The 18,119-nt window shown below is 38.5% G+C and overlaps 1 long non-coding RNA gene across 2 annotated transcripts in view; it reads right to left on the reverse strand.

The window, feature by feature from the left end:
* Positions 1–17,899, reverse strand: part of LOC144576968 (uncharacterized) — a 37,245-nt gene extending 19,346 nt beyond the window's left edge. For both annotated transcript variants that reach the window (XR_013519920.1, XR_013519919.1), the window contains exons 1-2: positions 17,841–17,899; positions 16,152–16,324 (exon numbers count right to left, since the gene is read on the reverse strand). This is a non-coding gene — a long non-coding RNA (uncharacterized LOC144576968). The remainder of the gene's footprint in view (positions 1–16,151; positions 16,325–17,840) is intronic.
* Between the last annotated feature and the right edge of the window lie 220 nt (positions 17,900–18,119).

An 18,119-nucleotide genomic window follows, 5' to 3' on the forward strand; every position in this document is an offset into this window, starting at 1 on the left:
GGAAGTCAATTCCAGCACAGGGTCCATAAAACTTTCCAAGAGGTGACATCCAGGTATTAGGTTAGGATAATAGGTGCAAAGGCCAAGCTTTAGCCATGGGAAGAACCAGCCTTATCCTATGGTGGTCAGTCCTGCCAAGACAGAACCAAGGATAGGGAGCCCAGATGGCTTCCCATCTCTAGAGAGGACTCCAGAAGGACCAAGCAGATGATAGCAGGGTATGTCAGAGACAGACATATCTAGAATAGAGATAACAAGGGACAGGCCAAGACCAAGAACTTCACCAATCCAACAGCAACATCAATGGGATTTTTTATATTATTTACAAATAAGGTTATACATACAATTGTGTTTTAGCATGTCTGTTAAAAGAGCACTTAACATGCACATATTTGAAACATTCCACAATGTTTGTAACTCTGTCTACACAATTCTTTAATATTTACTATGGTGGCCAGGTGTGGTGGCTTACACCTGTAATCCCAGCACTTTGGGAGGCCAAGGCGGGTGCATCACTTGAGGTCAGGAGTTCAAGACCAGCCTGGCCAATATGGTGAAACCCTGTCTCTACTAAAAATATAAAAATTAGTTGGGCATGGTGGCTCACACATATAATCCCAGCTACTCAGGAGGCTGAGGCAGGAGAATCACTTGAACCCAGGAGGCAGAGGTTGCAGTGAGCTGAGATCACACCACCACACTCCAGCCTAGGCAAAAGGAAGAGACTCTGTCTTAAAAACATGTAACAATAGGCTGGTCTTGGTGGCTCACACCTGTAATACCAAAACTGGGAGGCCAAGGTGGGTGGATCACAAGGTCAGGAGTTCAAGACGAGCCTGGCCAAGATGGGAAAATCCCATCTCTACAAAAAATACAAAAATTAGCCAGGAGCAGTGTCAGGTGCCTGTAATCCCAGCTACTCGGGAGGCTGAGGTAGAAGAATCACTTGAACCTGGGCAGCAGAGGTTGCAGTGAGCCAAGATCATGTCACTGCATCCCAGCCTGGGCAACAGAGTGAGACTCTATCAAAATAAATAAATAAATAAATAAAATTATATATATATATATATATATATATATATATATATATATTTACTATGTCAAAAAATGAAAATGTCCCAAACTCCTCCACATCTGAAAGGCTTTACAAAGAGCAAAAAAACTAGATCAAGGAATTTTATACTATGGGTATCTAGGTCTTTCTAGGGTATGAACTATGCATCCCCAGTGCTCAGAATCAGGGAATTCCTACAAAGAGCAGCTATTTTTTGAACCAGGGAAATAAGTTCATTAAAATTTATAGAATGTAATCAAGCTGGATTCAGAGATTCTGACAGGACTCAGCAGGAGTAAAGTCCATGAGATTTTTGCTTTTCTTTCTGTTTTTTAAAGAATATGAAGAAGTAAAGAACATGGGAGATCTACCCTATCCACAGCCACATTAGAATTGAATTCCAAAATATCACGTGAGAGGCTGGCAAGAAACACAAAAAAGAAAGGGAAGTACATCCCTAGACCTGGAGTGGGGGACAGGCAGCGGGGGAGGTGTTGGGTGTTATAATAAAATGGGGCAAATAGGAACCCAGTTCAATAAGAAAATTATCTTCCTTGGGGTTAGCAGCTATCTCTGAACAGACATATGAATCCCTTCCTATTGCGGAGAGTCCTAAGATCATTTGAAGGCAGATTCTGTCTTCCATTATGGCGGCCAAAGTGAAGAGGCAGCACCTTTCTCCTGGAACCTAACAAGCAGGGCAAACAGCCCATGACTCAAGTTCAGCCAACCAGATGCTTCCACCCAGGACTCTCCAGAAAGTGCTGCAAAGGCATAAGGAAGGTAAAGATAAGCCAAGCAGTATGACAGTGAGTCCCCAGGGACTATGGAATCCAAAAATAGAGCAGGACATGTCCAGTGACAGTATCATCAGATAGAGAATCCTAAGCAAACTATGTCCATGATGGTGGGAAGATTGACTGCTGTCATAGCCAAAACACCTGCAAGTGGGTAATTTATTTAAAAAAAAAAAACAAAAAAAAACAAAAATTTATTTCTCACAGTTTGGGAGGCTGGGAAGAAAAGATCAAGGCACCAACAGGTTCAACGTCTGATGAGGGCCCAGTCTCTGCTTCCAAGATGACTCCTTGCTGCTGTAACCTTCAGAAAGGATGAATGCTGTATCCTCTCACGATGAAAGGGATGGAATGGCAAAAAGGAGGTCCTAGCCAGTTCTATCCAGCCCTTTATAAAGTCACTAATCCCGTAAATGAGGGCTCTGCTCTCATGACTTAATTACCTCCTAAAAACCCTACCCCACATCTTAATACAACATTGGGAATTTAAGTTTTAACATGAATTTTAGAGGGTATGTATACATTCAAACCATAGCATTCTGCCTCTGACTCCCAAAATTCATGTCCTTCTCACATGCAAAATATTTGCCATTAAAAGTAATAGCAAAAACCACAATTACTTTTGCACCAACCTAATATATTCCTTCCATTCCAGTAGCCCCAAAAGTCTTAACTCATTTCAGCATCAACTCAGAAGTCAAAAGTCTAAATCAGATATGGGTGAGACTCAAAAAAATGATTCATCCTGAGGCAAATTCTCCCCGCTGTGAGCCTGTGAAATTGAACAAGTAATGTGCTTCCAAAATACAATGGCATAATAGGCACAGGACAGACATTCCCATTCCAAAAGGGAGCAACAGAAAAGAAGAAAGGGGTAACAGGCCCAGGTAAGTCCAAAAGCCAGCAAGGCAAATAGCATTCAGTCTTGGGGCTTAAGAATAATATTCTTTGACTCCAAGTCTGTCTTACCTTCTGGACACAGTAAGATGGGGGTTGGACCCCCAAGGCCCCAGGCAGCACCACCCCATGGCTTCTCTGAGCACAGCCCACACAGCAGCTCTCAAGGGTTGAAGTCAGGTGCCTGTGGCTCTCCTTGGTTGACATTGCATGCTGGTGGCTCTACAGGTCTGGGATCTTGGGGGGTAGCCTTGCCTCCAAAGCTCTACTAAGCATTGCCCAAGTGGGGCTATCTGCAGTATCTCTGACCTCATAGCTCTGTTCTGCTATCTATTACCCTAGTGGGGACTCTGGGTGGTCATTGCCCCATGGTCATTAGGCATTGGCAAGGCTCTTTGAAGCATCCTTTGAAAACTAGGCAAAAGTAGCCATGCCTCCATAGCTCATGCACGCTGTGCACCTGCAGAGTTAGCACCAGAGGAACATTGCCAAGTTTTACCATTTGTGCCCTCCAGAGCAGTAAATCAAGCCATACCTAGGCCCACCTGAGCCACAGCTCAGATGGTTAAGGAACACTGTACCAGAATTTGGGGAGCAGAAACTGAAGGCAGAACTGAGCAGTGAATCCTGAGGTCCCATGGGTGCCCTGGGCCCTTCCCCTGAAACCATTCAGTTCTCAAGGCCCTGATGCTCTGGAACTATAATGGGAGTGGAAGCCTTAAAAATCTCCAAAATGCCTTTGGGGTCATTCTTTCTTTATCCTGATGAATAGCATCTGACTCCCCTTCATCCATGCTAATCTCCTTACCAAACATTCGCTTGGCTACCCGCTTGGTATTCTCTCCTGAACATGCTTTTTTATTCTGTACACAGCAAGGCTAAACATTTTCCAAAGGCTTAAATTCTGCTTCCCTTTTGATTATAAATTCCATCTTTCATTCATTTCTCTCTTCTTACATTTTACTACAAGTATTCAAGAGAAATCATCCAGCACCTTGAACACTTAGATTTCTTCTGCCAAATGTCCTAGTAGATGGCTCCTATGCTCTGCCTTCTACAAAGCAGTAGGACATGAATACAATTCAGCTAAATTCTTTGCTACTTTGTAACAAAAATAGTCTTTCCTCCAGTTTCTAATAACACGTTTCCTCATTTCCATCTGAGACTTCATCAGGATTGTCTTTACCACTCATATTTTACTTTTTTTTTTTTTTTTTTTTTTTTTTGAGACAGAGTCTTGCTCTGTCACCAGGCAATCTTGGCTAACTGCAAACTCCACCTCCCTGGTTCATGCGAGTTCCCTGCCTCAGCCTCCTGAGTAGCTGGGATTACAGGCACGCGTCACCATGCCTGGCTAACTTTTTGAATTTTTAGTAGAGATGAGGTTTTACTGTGCTGGCCAGGCTGGTCTTGAACTTCTGACCTCAGGTGATCCACCTACCTTGGCCTCCCAAAGTGCTGGGATTACAGGCATGAGCCACTGCACCTGCCTACTTTATTTCTCATATACAGATTCTTGCTCTTTTACCCAGGCTGGAGTGCAGTGGTACAATCCTGACTCATCACAGCCTCGACTTCCCAGGTCCAAGTGATCCTTTCCCCTCAGCCTCCCAAGTAGCTGGGACCACAGGCATGCACCATCAAGACTTGCACATTTTTTTATTTTTGTAGAGATAGGGTCTCCCTGTGTTGCTTAGGCTGATCTCAAACTTGTGAGCTCAAGGGAGCCTCCTGCCTTGGACTCCCAAAGTGCTGAGATTACAGACTTGAGCCATGGTGCCCAGAATACTACTCATATTTTTACCAACATTCTGTTCACAACCACTCAGTCTCTAAGAAGATTCGGCTTTCTCTACAGCTCTCTTCTTCTGAGCCCTCACCAGAATTACCATGCATAGTGATTAATGGAGCAACATTAATGCTCTGTTCACGATCATCTAGGCTTTTTCTGGAATACACCTCCAACCTGTTCCTTCTAGCCTCTACCCATTTCTCAGTTCCAATGCTGCTTCCACACTTTTAGGTATTTGTTATCATAATGCCCCACTTCTCATACCAACTTCTGTCATAGTACATTTGTGTTGCCATAACAAAATACTTGAGAGTAGGTAATTTAAAAGGAATAGAAATTTATTTCTCATAGTTCTGGAGGATGAGAAGTCTAACATCAAAATCATGGCAGGTTTGGTGTCCGGCAAGGCCCTGTCTCTGCTTTCAAGATGGTACCTCGCTGCTGCACTCTTTAGAAAGGACAAACACTGTGTCTTTATGGGGCAGAAGGGATAGAAGGGCATAAGCGGGGGAGGCACTATTTCCCTCCTGCCCTTTATAAGGTTGCTAATCCCATTCATGAGGGCTCTGCTTTCCTGACTTAATTACCTTAATTGCCACCTATTAATATTATCACATTGATGATTAAGTTTCAACATAAACTTTACGGTCATTTAGATATTTCTAAATATCATGACATTCAAACGATAGCAACTGGGTTTTTCCTTTCTTGGATCTTGTTCAAATCTAATTCCATCTATCCATCAGTTGTACAAGTTATATAATACCTTTTCAATTAAATTCCTTTTCTGTTTAAATTAATCAGAGTCCATTTCTACTGCTTTCAACCAAGAGTCTTGACTGGTAAAAAGCCTATATAATTCTCTGACACAGCCCATAAATGTCAGTATCCAATCATTCATTAAAAAGTTGACTGGAACAGAGACTGGAACAGTCTTAAAGCAGGCAAGTAGCAAGCTTTTGAAAACCATACTTGATTAAAACTTCTAGGCCAGGCACAGTGGCTCATACCTATAATCCCAGAACTTTGGGAGGCCAAGGCAGGTGGATCACCGGAAGTTGGGAGTTCAAGACCAGCCTGACCAACATGGAGAAGTCCATCTCTACTAAAGAAATACAAAATTAACCAGGCATGGTGGTGCATGCCTGTAATCCCAGCTACTCGGGGGGCTGAGACAGAAGAATCACTTCAATCCAGGAGGCAGAGGTTACGATGAGCTAAGATCATGCCTTTGCACTCCAGCCTGGGCAACAGGAGTGAAACTCCATTTCAAAAAAAAAAAAAAAACTTCTAAAAGTACTTTGACTAACATCACATACATGACTGTAATGACATGTGGTATTTCTAAATATCATGACTTATTCAACAAATACAGAGGGACTGTCATGTTCTAAGCATTGTACTAAGCTCTGGGAATTAGTAGAAAACAAAACAGGTCTGGTCTCTGTCTATCAGGAGCTTAGAGTCTAATGGGGAAGGCAGAAGTTAAATAAGCATATAAGATCACAAAATGTAAAAATGCTATGAAGGAAAATAATATCTCCATGAGAGAGAATAAGAAGAATATCTCATTTACCAGAGGATTCAGAAGAAATAGAGCCTAAAGTATAAGTGGATATTGGGAGTAATCCAGGAAAAGAAAAGAGCATATACAAAATAGCTAATGCAGGAAGCTGAGAAACCTCACTATGCAAAACAGATAGAAATACTGAGTAAACAGCAATCCCATTACTGGGTATACACCCAAAGAAATATAAATCTTTCCATTATGAAGATATATGCACATGCATGTTCACTGTAGCACTATTCATAATAGCAAAGACATACAATCAACCTAAATGCCAATCAATGATAGACTGAATTTTTAAAATGTGGCATGTATACAACATGGAATACTATGCAGCCATATAAAGGAATGAGATCTTGGGAGGCTGAGGTGGGTGGATCACGAAGTCAAGAGATCAAAACCATCCTGGTCAACATGGTGAAACCCCGTCTCTACTAAAAATACAAAAAAATTAGCTGGGCACAGTGGTAATCCCAGCCTGTAATCCCAGCTACTCAGGAGGCTGAGGCAGGAGAATTGCCTGAACCCAGGAGGCGGAGTGAGCCGAGATCGCGCCATTGCATTCTGGCCTGGGTAACAAGAGTGAAACTCTGTCTCAAAAAAAAAAAAGAGGAATGAGATCATGTCCTTTGCAGGAACATGGATGGAGTTAGAAGCCATTATCCTCAGGAAACTAACACAGAAACAGAAAACCAAACACTACATGTTCTCACTTATAAGTGGGGGCCGAATGATGAGAACACATGGATACCCAAGCAGGGAACAATGCACACTGCAGCCTGTGAAGGGTGCTGGGGAGGGAGAACATCAGGAGGAATAGCTAATGGACACTGGGCTAAATACCTAGGTAATGGATGATCTGTGCAGCAAACCACCATGGCACATGTTTACCTATGTAACAAACCACGACCTGCACATGTAATGTGCACACTAAATGATCCTCTGGACTCACCCTAACAAAACTTAAAAGCAAGTCTCAAGAGGATCTAATATCTCCAATGGCCCAATTGCATGGCAGAGCAATTTCAATATTCTCTAAAGGAATACAACAAAACCCAGCAACCAAAAATTGCAACTTATAATGTCCAACACACAATAAAAAATTACCAGACATGCAAAGAAGCAAAAAAAGTTACCCAAAACCAAGAGACAATTTAATCAATAGAAACAGACCCCTGAATGACAAAAATGATGGAATTAGCAGAAAATGAATTAAAAGAGTTACTTTATAAATATAAAAATATATTCTCACTGATATAAAGGAAAACATGAACATGCTGAAGAAAAAAAGGAAAATACATTTTAAAGACCAAAATGGGATTTGTAGAGAGAATAAAATGCAATTATCAGAAGAAAATAGTACATTGGATGAGATTTATATCAGAAGATACACTACAATAAAGATGAAGACATACCAACAGAAACTATTCAAAATGAAATCCAGAAAGAAATCATTCAAAAAGATTGAGCAGAGTATCAGTGACCTATAAAACACTATCAAGCAGTCTAACAATTAATGAGAAGGTCGAAGAAGTAAAAAGAGAAAAAAGGGAATGGAAAATAGGAACAGCATTTAAAAAAATGACCAAAAAAATTCAAATCTGATAAAAATAAGAAACTCACAGATCTCAACTAAGAAGCTCAATAGAGCCCAGGCAAAATAAATATAAAGAAAACCACACCAAGGCACATCATAATCAAAACCTGAAAATCAGAAATCCTAAAAGCATCCAGAGGAAAAAAATATTACATACAGAGGAAAAAAGATAAGAATAAAAGAAAACTTTTCATCAGAAACTAAGCAAACCAAAATAAAGTGGAACATTTTTAAAGACAAAAATAAAAATTAAAAAATAACAACAATCAGGCTAGAACTCTAAACCCAGGGAAAATATATTCCAAAAATAAAAGTGACTGATGCATGCTACCACATGTATAAAAACATTATGCTAAATGACGGAAGCCAATCACAAAGACAACAGATTGTGTAATTTTTTATATTAAATGTCCAGAACAGACAAATCTATAGAGACGAAAAGTAGTAGGTTAGTGATTGCCTAGTGCTGGGATCTTGGGGGGTAACGGGAAGTGATTGCTAATGGGTGCAGGGTTTCTTTCAAGTATGAAAAAAAATGTTTTAAAATTGGTTATGGTGATTGATTACATGGCTCTGTGCATATACTATGAACCACTGAATTGCATACTTTAAATTAGTGAATTGTATGTTATGTGAATTATATCTAACAAAGACATTTTCAAATAAGCAAAACTAAGGAAATTCATGCCAGCAGATATGCACTATAAGATATGTTAAATGAAGTTCTTCGGGAAGAAGTAAAATGATACAGATGGAAATTTGGATCTACATACATGAATGAAAGAGAAAATATTGTAAATATGTAGGCAAACATAAAAGATACTTGAAAATCTCATTAAAAGATAACTGTGGCTGGGCACTGTGGCTCATGTCTGTAATCCCAGCACTTTCAGAGGATTGCTGAGTTTGAGACTAGCCTTGGCAACATAGGAAGACCCCCATCTCTACAAAAAAAAAAAAAAATTAGTCAGGCTTGGTGACATATACCTGTAGTCCCAGCTACTCAGGAGGCTGAAGCAGTAGGATCACTCAAACCCTTTGAGTTTGAGGCTGCAGAAAGCCATATATGCACCACTTCACTCCAGTCTGGATGACAGAAGACCCTGTCTCAAAAAAAAAATAAATAAAAATAAAAAAGACAATTGACTGATGCAAAAAATAACATTATATTGTGATGTTTATATTATACATAGGAATAAAACATGAGAGTAATAGTTCATAGGCTAGGAGGGGAAAATAGAAATATACTATTGTATGGTTCTTATATGTGAAGCAGTATAATATTGCTTGAAGGTAGACTGTGATAATAAGTTGAAGATTAATATTGTAAACCCTATAGAAACCACTTTAAAAACATTTTTTAAAAGAGGTATAGCTTATAAGCTAATAGTGGAGCTAAAACATAACAAGGTAGCTTCCACTTCCATAAAGATTAGCTAGGGACCTTAGGACCAGAGGAATGACATGAGATGACAAAGTTCTCTGGATCTTATTTTGGCCTCAAAAATCCCAAATTTGGAGGTGAAGAAGCTGGCAAACTTTAAATGCCAACAGACACATATCAAAAATAAAGCTCCAACAAAAGCGTACTCTCTTTACCCAAAGGACAAGAAAAGGGCAGCATAGAAAGAAAGAAAACCTTTAGACAATAACCACTTGACTCCAGGAAAACACCAAGAAAAACTGAATAACTCACAATGTTGTATAAGTGTACATTTGTACACAATGTTGTAAACTGTAGCCACACTCCCACCTACACAAGCAAAGACTAAGTGAGGAGCCTAGACATTCACCTTCATTAGGCTATAACAAGGTGCTCCCAATACTCCTGCCAGTATGATGTAGAGAAAGCTAAGTAGGGAACCAGGACATAAAAGATGTACATATTTGAAAGGAAGAAATAAAATGTCCCTATTTGCAGCTGACATAATTATATATGTAGACAACCATCTATACTTCTATATAATAGCACTGAACTTAACATTAAAGTTGAAAATAGAATACCACTTATAATCACTCAAAAAATTGAGGTATAAATCTAACAAAACAGATGCAACACTTGTTTGCTTAAAACTACACAATGCTGCTGAGCATGGTGGCTCACACCTGTAATCCCAGCACTTTGGGAGGCCAAGACAGGCAGATCACCTGAGGTCAGGAGTTCGAGACCAGCCTGGTCTAAATGGCAAAACCCTATCTCTACTGAAAATACAAAAATCAGCCAGGTGTCATGGTGCATGACTGTAATCCCAGCTGCTTGGGAGGCTGAGTCAGGAGAATCACTTGAACCTGGGAGGCGGAGGTTGCAGTGAGCCAAGATCACCCCACTGCACTCCAGCCTGGGCAACAGAGTGAGATTCTGTCTCAAAAAAAAAAAAAAAAAAAAACTACACAATGCTCATGAAAACAATTTTAAAAAGAGTTAAATAAGTGGAGAGACACACTATATTCATGGATTGGAAGATTCAACATAGTAAAGATGATGATTTTCCCCAAATTACGGAATTAATGCAATTCCTATTAAAACCTCAGCAACTCTTTTTTATACATAGAGACAACATCATTCTAAAATTTATATGGAAAGGCAAAGAAACTAGAATAGCTAATAAAAACATTGGAAAAAAAGAATATAGTGGAAGGAATCAGTCAAACCAATTTTAAGACTTATTACATAGCTACATAACCAAGGCCACGTGGTACCATGCAGTTACAGACACATCAGTGGATCAGAATGTGTCTGTCCAGAATTCAGAAATAGACACACACAAATATTGCCAACTAATTTTTAAGAAAAGCAATTCAATGAGGAAAGATAGTCTTTTCAACAAGCAGTGCTATAGCTATTGAGCATTCATGGGCAAAAAAAATTAATGCACTTCAACCCAAGTCTCACACCTTATACGCAGTGGATCACAGACTTAAATGTAAAACCATAAAATTTTATAGAAGAAATCTAGGGCTAGGCAAAAATGTTCTTAGGCTTGACACTAAAAGCATGATGTGTAAAAGGAAAAATTGATGAATCAGACTTCATCAAAATTTTAAAAATACGTGCTTTGTGAAAGACCCTGTTGAGAGGATAAAAAGACAAGCTGCAGAGAAAACAAAATATTTGCAAACCTTATGTCCAACAAAGAACTAGTATCTAGAATATATAAAGAACTCTCAAAACTCAACAGTAGGCCAGGTGCAGTGACTCATGCCCGTAATCACTGCACTTTGGGAGGCTGAGGTGGGAAGATCACTTGAGCCCAGGAGTTTGAGGCTGCAGAGAGCCATGATCACCCTACTGTACTACAGCATAGGCAACAGAATGCAAGCCTGTCTCAAAAAATAAAAAACTCAACTGTAAAAAAAAAAAAAAATCAAAACAATCCAATTAAAATATGGGCAAAAGACATGAAGAGACATTTTTACCAAAGAAGATATACAGATGGCAAATAAGAATTTGAGAATATGCCCAACATCATAAGCCATTAGAAAAACACAAACTAAAATCACAACGAGGCTGGGAGTCATGGCTCATGCCTCTAACCCCAGCACTTTTGGAGGCCAAGGCAGGTGGATCACTTGAGGTCAAGAGTTCAAGACCAGCCTGGCCAATATGGTGAAACCCTGTCTCTACTAAAAATACAAAAAAACTTAACCAGGTGTGGTGGCATGCGCCTGTAATCTCAGTTACTTGGAGGCTGAGGCAGGAGAATCACCTGAACCCAGGAGGCAGAAGTTGCAGTAAGCCAAGATCATGCCACTGCACGACAGCCTGGGTGACCTAGCAAGACTACATCTCTAAATAAATAAATGAAATCAAATCACTATACACCTATGAGAGTGGCTAAAATAAAAAATAGTGTCAACACCAAATGTTAGTGATGATGCAGAGAAAATGGATCCCTCATATATTGCTGATTGGAATGTAAAATGGTACAACTTTTCTAGAAAAAGTTTGGCAGCAGTTTCTTTAAAAAGTAAAAACACAACTATTACATGACCCAGCAATTACACTCCTGACATTTATCCCAGAGAAATGAAAACTTCTGTTACCAAAAAAATATCTGTAGACAAAAGTTTGTAACAGCTTTCCTCATAAAAGCCAACAACTAAACAACTTTAATGAGGGGATGGTTAAACAAACAATAGTATATCCATACTATGGAACACTACTCAGTAATAAAATAGGAACAAAGTAATGATACATAAAACAACCTGGATAAATCTTCAGATAATTATGTTGAGTGAAGTAAGCCACTCCCAAAAGATTAAATATTATATAATTTCATTCATATAACATCTTCAAAATAAGAAAATTATAGAAGTGGGGAAAAAAGTAGTAGTTGCCAGGGGTTATGGAGAAGGTATACATAGAAGGTAGGCAGGTTTGGCTATAAAAGGCAACATGAGGGGTCCTTATGGTGGTAGAAATATTCTGCATCTTAACTATATCAAAGTCAATGACTTGGTTGCAATATTATGCCATAGTTTTGCAAGATGTTACCATTGGGAGTAAATAGATAAGAATTCATGAAATCTCTCTGCATTATTTCTTACAATTGCATGTGAATCCACAATTATCTCAAAGTAAAAGGTTAATTTAAAAATATGATTATAAAAAATACTTAATTCAAAAGAAGGCCTAAAAAAGGAAAAAGTAAAGAACATATGGGACAAAGAGAAAAAAATAACAAGATGGTAGGTTTAAATCCAACTATATCAGTGCCTACATTAAATGTAAATGATCTAAGCACTCTAATTGAAAGAAAGAAATTATAAAATTGGATAGGAAAGCAAGAGCCTACTATATTCTTTCTATGAGATACTTCAAACATAAAGACATAAATGAATTAAAAGTAAACAGAATGGAGAAAAATATGCCATGCAACTACTAATAGATAACTGAGTGGCTATATTAATGCCAGATCAGCTAGAATTTAGAACAAGAAATATGACTAGGTATAAGAAGGGCATCTCATAACATAAAGGGATAAATTCAAGAAGATATAGCAAACCTGAATCAGTATGCACCTAGTTACAGAGTCTGAAAATACATGAAGCAAAACCTGATAGAACTGAAAGGAGAAAGAGATCTGCATTTATAGCTGGAGATTTTAGCCCTCCCTTTTCAGTAATAGATAGAATAAGTAGACCCCCAAAAAAAATTACTGAGGATTTAAAAGCCTCTGAGAATACTATTAAGCAAGTCGACCCAACTGACATTTCTACAATTCTCTACTTATAAAGGACAGAGTATACTTTTTTTTTATTCACATGGAACATCACCAAGATAGACCAAATATTAGACCAGAAAACCAGTTTCAACAAATTTTAAAGATTTGGAATTATGCAAAATATGTTCTCTGACCACAATTAAACTGAATTTAAAACTAAGAAAGGTACCTGGGGAAAACAAAATATTTGAAAAATGACACACAGAAATAAATCAATGGTCAAAGAAGTTACAAGAAAAATTAGGAAATATTTTAAACTAAATCAAAATGAAAACACACACAAAATTTGTGGAATGCAGCTCGAGCAATGTTTAGAAGCAAATTTATAGATTTAAATGCTTATATTAGAAAATAAGAAAATTCTAAAGTCAATAATCTAAGTTTCTACTTTTAGAAGCAAGAAAAAAAGTCAAACTGATCCTAAAATAAGAGAAAGAAATAAGAAAAAATAAGAACAGATGGCTTCTCCCTATAACCCCAGCACTTTGGGAGACCAAGGCAGGTGGATTGCTTGAGTCCAGGAGTTTGAGACCAGCCTAGGCAACACAATAAGATCCTATATCTATGAAAAATTTAAAAATTAGCAGGGCATGGGGGTGTGTTCCTGTAGACCCAGCTAATTAAGAGGCTGAGGTAGGAGGATCTCTTGAGTCAGGGATGTTGAAGCTGCATTAAGCTATGATCACACGATTGCACTCCAGCCTGGGTGACAAAGACAGACCCCATCTGGAAAAAAACAAAAAGCAAAAACAAAAATGGAAGCCCATGAATTATATGAACAATAGAAAAAAATCAAACCAAGCTGACCCTAAAAATAAATATAAATATAAATATAAATAAAGTGGATAATCCACCAGCCAGATTGATCAAGACAAATAGAAAAAGACAGAAATTACTAATATCAAGTATAAAAGAGTACAGATCTTACAGGTAATAAAAGAATAATAAGGAAATATCATGAACAACTTCATGCCAACAAATTCAACAATATAGATAAATGGGCACATTCTTTGAAAATACAATCAAAGCTCACTCAAGAAGACATAGATAACCTGGACAGTCTTAGATCTACTAAATAAAGTTCATAGTTCAAAACCTTCCCACAAAGAGAACTCTAGGCCTACATGACATCACTGATGAATTCTATCGAACATGTAAAGAAAAAGCATTAACAATCTACACACTCTTCCAGAAAACAGAAAAAGAAGGAACATATGCCAACTTAATCTGCAAGCAAGCATCTGCCTAAGTAAATCACAGATATTCAAAAAAAGAAAGAAATTACAGACAAAATACTCTTTGTGAACATAGACACATAAAATCCTTAATAAAAATTTAGGGATTTACTCCCTATGGTTGGAAAAATAAAAACAAAGAAAAAATAAATAAATCAAAGTTTAGTGATATATAGAAAAGATAATACCTTATGACTAAGTGGGCTTATTCTTGGAACACAGGATTGGTGTAACATTAGAATATTGGAACCACATGATCATCTCAAAGGATGCAAATTTTGACAAAATTTTGACAAATTTGACAAAATTCAACACTTGATTATTATAAACTCAGTTTTCTAAGAACAGAACTTCCTCAATTTGATAAACAGTATCTATAAAAAATCTACAAATAACATCATACTTAGTGGTAAATTACGCAAGGATGCCTGACCATACCACTTCTGTTTAATATTTTACTGTCCAGTGCAATGAGACAAGGAAAAGGAAATAAAGGATATATCTTATAAAGGAAAAAGTCAAATTGTTTTTATTCTCAGATGACATTATTATTTAGAAAATCCTAAGGAATCTACAAAAAGATACTAGAAATAGTAAGTGCATTTAGCAGGATCTCAATTTACAAGACAATATACAAAAATTAACTATATTTTTATATACCACAAAGTATCATTGGAATTGGAATTTTTAAAAATACTACTTGCAATAACTTAGAAACTGTTTTTTAAAAACTAGACATCAATTTAACAAAATATACAAGATATCTATTCTGAAAACTATAACATATGGTAAAGAAAATTAAAGATCTAGATAAGATAGATACGTGTTCATGGATAACAAGACTCCATGTTTTCAAGATGTTGGTTCCCCTGAAATTGATTTATAAATTAAATATAACCTCAATGAAAATCTTATCAGGATTTTGGATAAAAGCTGACCTAGAAAAAGAATAAGATTGGCACATATACATTACCTGTTTTCAAGATTTACTGCTAAACTACTATGATTAAAAGGGTGTGGTATCAACATAAGGATAAACATATAGAGTAATAAAACAGAACAGAATCCAGAAATAGACATACACATACATAGTCAGTTGATTTTTGACAAAGATGCCAAAGTAAATCAGTGAGGTCAGGATTTTTTTTTCATTAAATGGTGTTAGAACAATTGGATATGGAGAAAAAAATTATATGTCAGCCTGTAGGTCACACCATTCATGAAAATTAATTTTAAAATAGATTTAAAAACCTAAACATAAGAGCTAATAATATAAAACTTCTAAATAAATTCTTGATTTAGGTAAAGATTTGTGACATTGAGTTCTTACAACATAAAAAGCACAAACCATAAAAGAACAAAAGGATAAATGGAACTTCATTAAAAGTATTAACTAAAAGACATGAAATGATGCTCAACAACACTAGTCGTTAAGGAAATGCAAGTTAAAACGCCAATAAAATGCCACTACAAAACCCACTAGACAAGCTAAAATGAAAAAAAACTGATCACACCAATAACACAGTTGAATCTCAAGAGTATGCTAAGTGAAAAAAGCCAAACACAAAAGATATCACACTATATGATTACATTTATATGAAATTCTACAAAAGAGAAAACTTTAGTGAGAGAAAGCAAATGAATAGTTACCATTTTAATGAGATAAATAGTTAACTCATTTATAAAGTGGAGGAGTCATCTCTGTAAGTACCTACCTTCTTTGAAGGGTTGTTACAAATATTAAATGATAATTAAATGAAATAACCTCTATATAGCATGGTAGCATGCACATAAATGAGTTCAAGAACTGTTAACTGTATTGTTAAATGATTATTACTGTGGTAGAGCCTGCTAAGATTTACTCATATCATGTTGCCCTCTTCTTCCTGACAACGCCACTGGACCTCATCTCTAGACTCCTTGCATCTAGGAGAACTACGCAACCAGTTCTCACAAATAGAATGAGGGTGAAAATTACATGTGTTACCTCTTGACAAGGTAGTTAAGGTTGGGGTGCCTTCTCCATGCTCTCTGTTTGCTGGAGGATAAAGAGGATCCAATGGAGGACTCAGACTCTAGAAGACAATGGAACCACATGCCAGGAGGCTGAGTCCCTGAAAATGACTGCCTGGAGCAGAGCGGTCCCCATTGCACTGGACTCTGAAATAAGCAAAAACCAAATTTTTATTGTGTTAAGCCATAGAGAGCTGTGTTTTTATTTTTGTTATTGTTAGAGCATTAGTCTAACTAATCCAATATACCCAGATACATGTATAACCATATACAATACTGCTCTATCCTTATCCTTCCTACTTTGAACACAACCCCTCAAAAGCCCTAGTTCATACTGAGCTCAGCTTCTTACTCTTCAGTTTGCATTCCTGGCCTTGTACTTGAGCATATATCTTTACTTCCTGTTACAATCCTAAGTCTACAATCATTGATGAACCAAATCTCCATCAACAGTCCAGGATGTTAAGTAGCACAACTTTATCGCTAGGCAGCGAGGCACAACCAAATGAACTCAGCTTGGTGTTTCAAAGATCTAGACTGAAATCTCTGCTCTACAAATTACCAGTCACATGGCCTTGGCCATATGATACCATCTCTCTGAGCCTCAGCGTGACCATCTATAAGATGGGGATAATAATGTCTTCTTCGCAGAGTCATTGAGAAGATTAAATAGATAATGGATGTATAAGGACCCAGCACAGCCTCTGGGTAGACCCAGAACTACTTTCCCAATTCCCAAGGTCTACTAGAGCTGACCAGACTCCCAGGGGCCTGCATACCATACAGAGGCCTGTGGATGAGGAGAGAGATGCCCTCTCAGCCCCAGTAAAAGTGGCATCTGCCTGTATCCATGGAAAGAAAAGTATAGACTTCTTACTGGAAATACTGTAACAACCTCCTCTAAATCACACACTGTCAATACCACTACCAACAGCAACAGTCTAATGATAGCTAAAACCTATTGAGTTTATTGTGTTGTACACTCCCCATATGAAAGTTAAGATGATAGAAGCACATTTAATTTTCACAATAATTCCATAAGGTACATATTCTACAGATGAGGAAAACAAGGCTCAGAGAGGTTATGTAACCTGCTGAAAGTCACATAGCCACCAGGTAGCAGAGCTAGAAAGTAAAACTATTCATATGTTCAATCTTTCATTGATTGGGTCAAGTAACTGTTTCTGCCATGTGCCCTGTGCCATGTCATACACAGAGCCTAAAGACACAAAGATGCAGAGACACAAAATCCTCAGGTGCCCCAGGGGAAACAGATCATGACTGATTAGCAACAGTCCCATGTAGAATGCAGCCTGTGCCATGCCAGTCCCATGCTGGCCCCTTCCCCCAGCTCTGCTACCTCCAAAAACTATGGAACCCCAGCAGCAGCCCAGAGATGCTTCCTGAGGCCTCTGTTTTCCTTGGCCCTGAGGTGGGAGACGGTGTGCCCAACAAGGTGGAAAACAAGGCAGAGGGTGGGGGAAGTAAGAGGAGAGCAAATCTCCCCACCCCATCAACCTGTCTCTATCACTGGTGGAAGCAGGGATCAGAGGGGGCTGCCTTTCCACCCACCCACCAACCAGCCTGTCCAAGCCATTGTTCCCTTGTTGTGACAGGGGGTTAAACTGGGGCCCACAGACTGGGGGCTTCCTCCCCAGCTCACCGTGCTTGGACAGCTGGAGGAAACAGGCGGCTGGCGGGCCAGCTCTCTGCTCCAAAAACAACAGGCTGCCCGCCCACTGGCAGCCTCACTGGGGGCCCAGCCTAAAGCCAGAGAGGCCACCCCACTCCACCCCACCACTGGCAAAACATGTTTTCTTGTTTTCCAAAGGGGAGGAGGAGGACTGTACCCATGCTGAGCAAACACAGGCACTGATAAGCGTGGACAGGCCTGGCTGCCAGGTAGGGCTGCTGAGGCAGGGCCAGGACCAGGCTGGCCCTG

This window comes from Callithrix jacchus, chromosome 7, assembly GCF_049354715.1.
Source record: "Callithrix jacchus isolate 240 chromosome 7, calJac240_pri, whole genome shotgun sequence".
In the NCBI taxonomy this organism is placed as follows: Eukaryota; Metazoa; Chordata; class Mammalia; order Primates; family Cebidae; genus Callithrix; species Callithrix jacchus.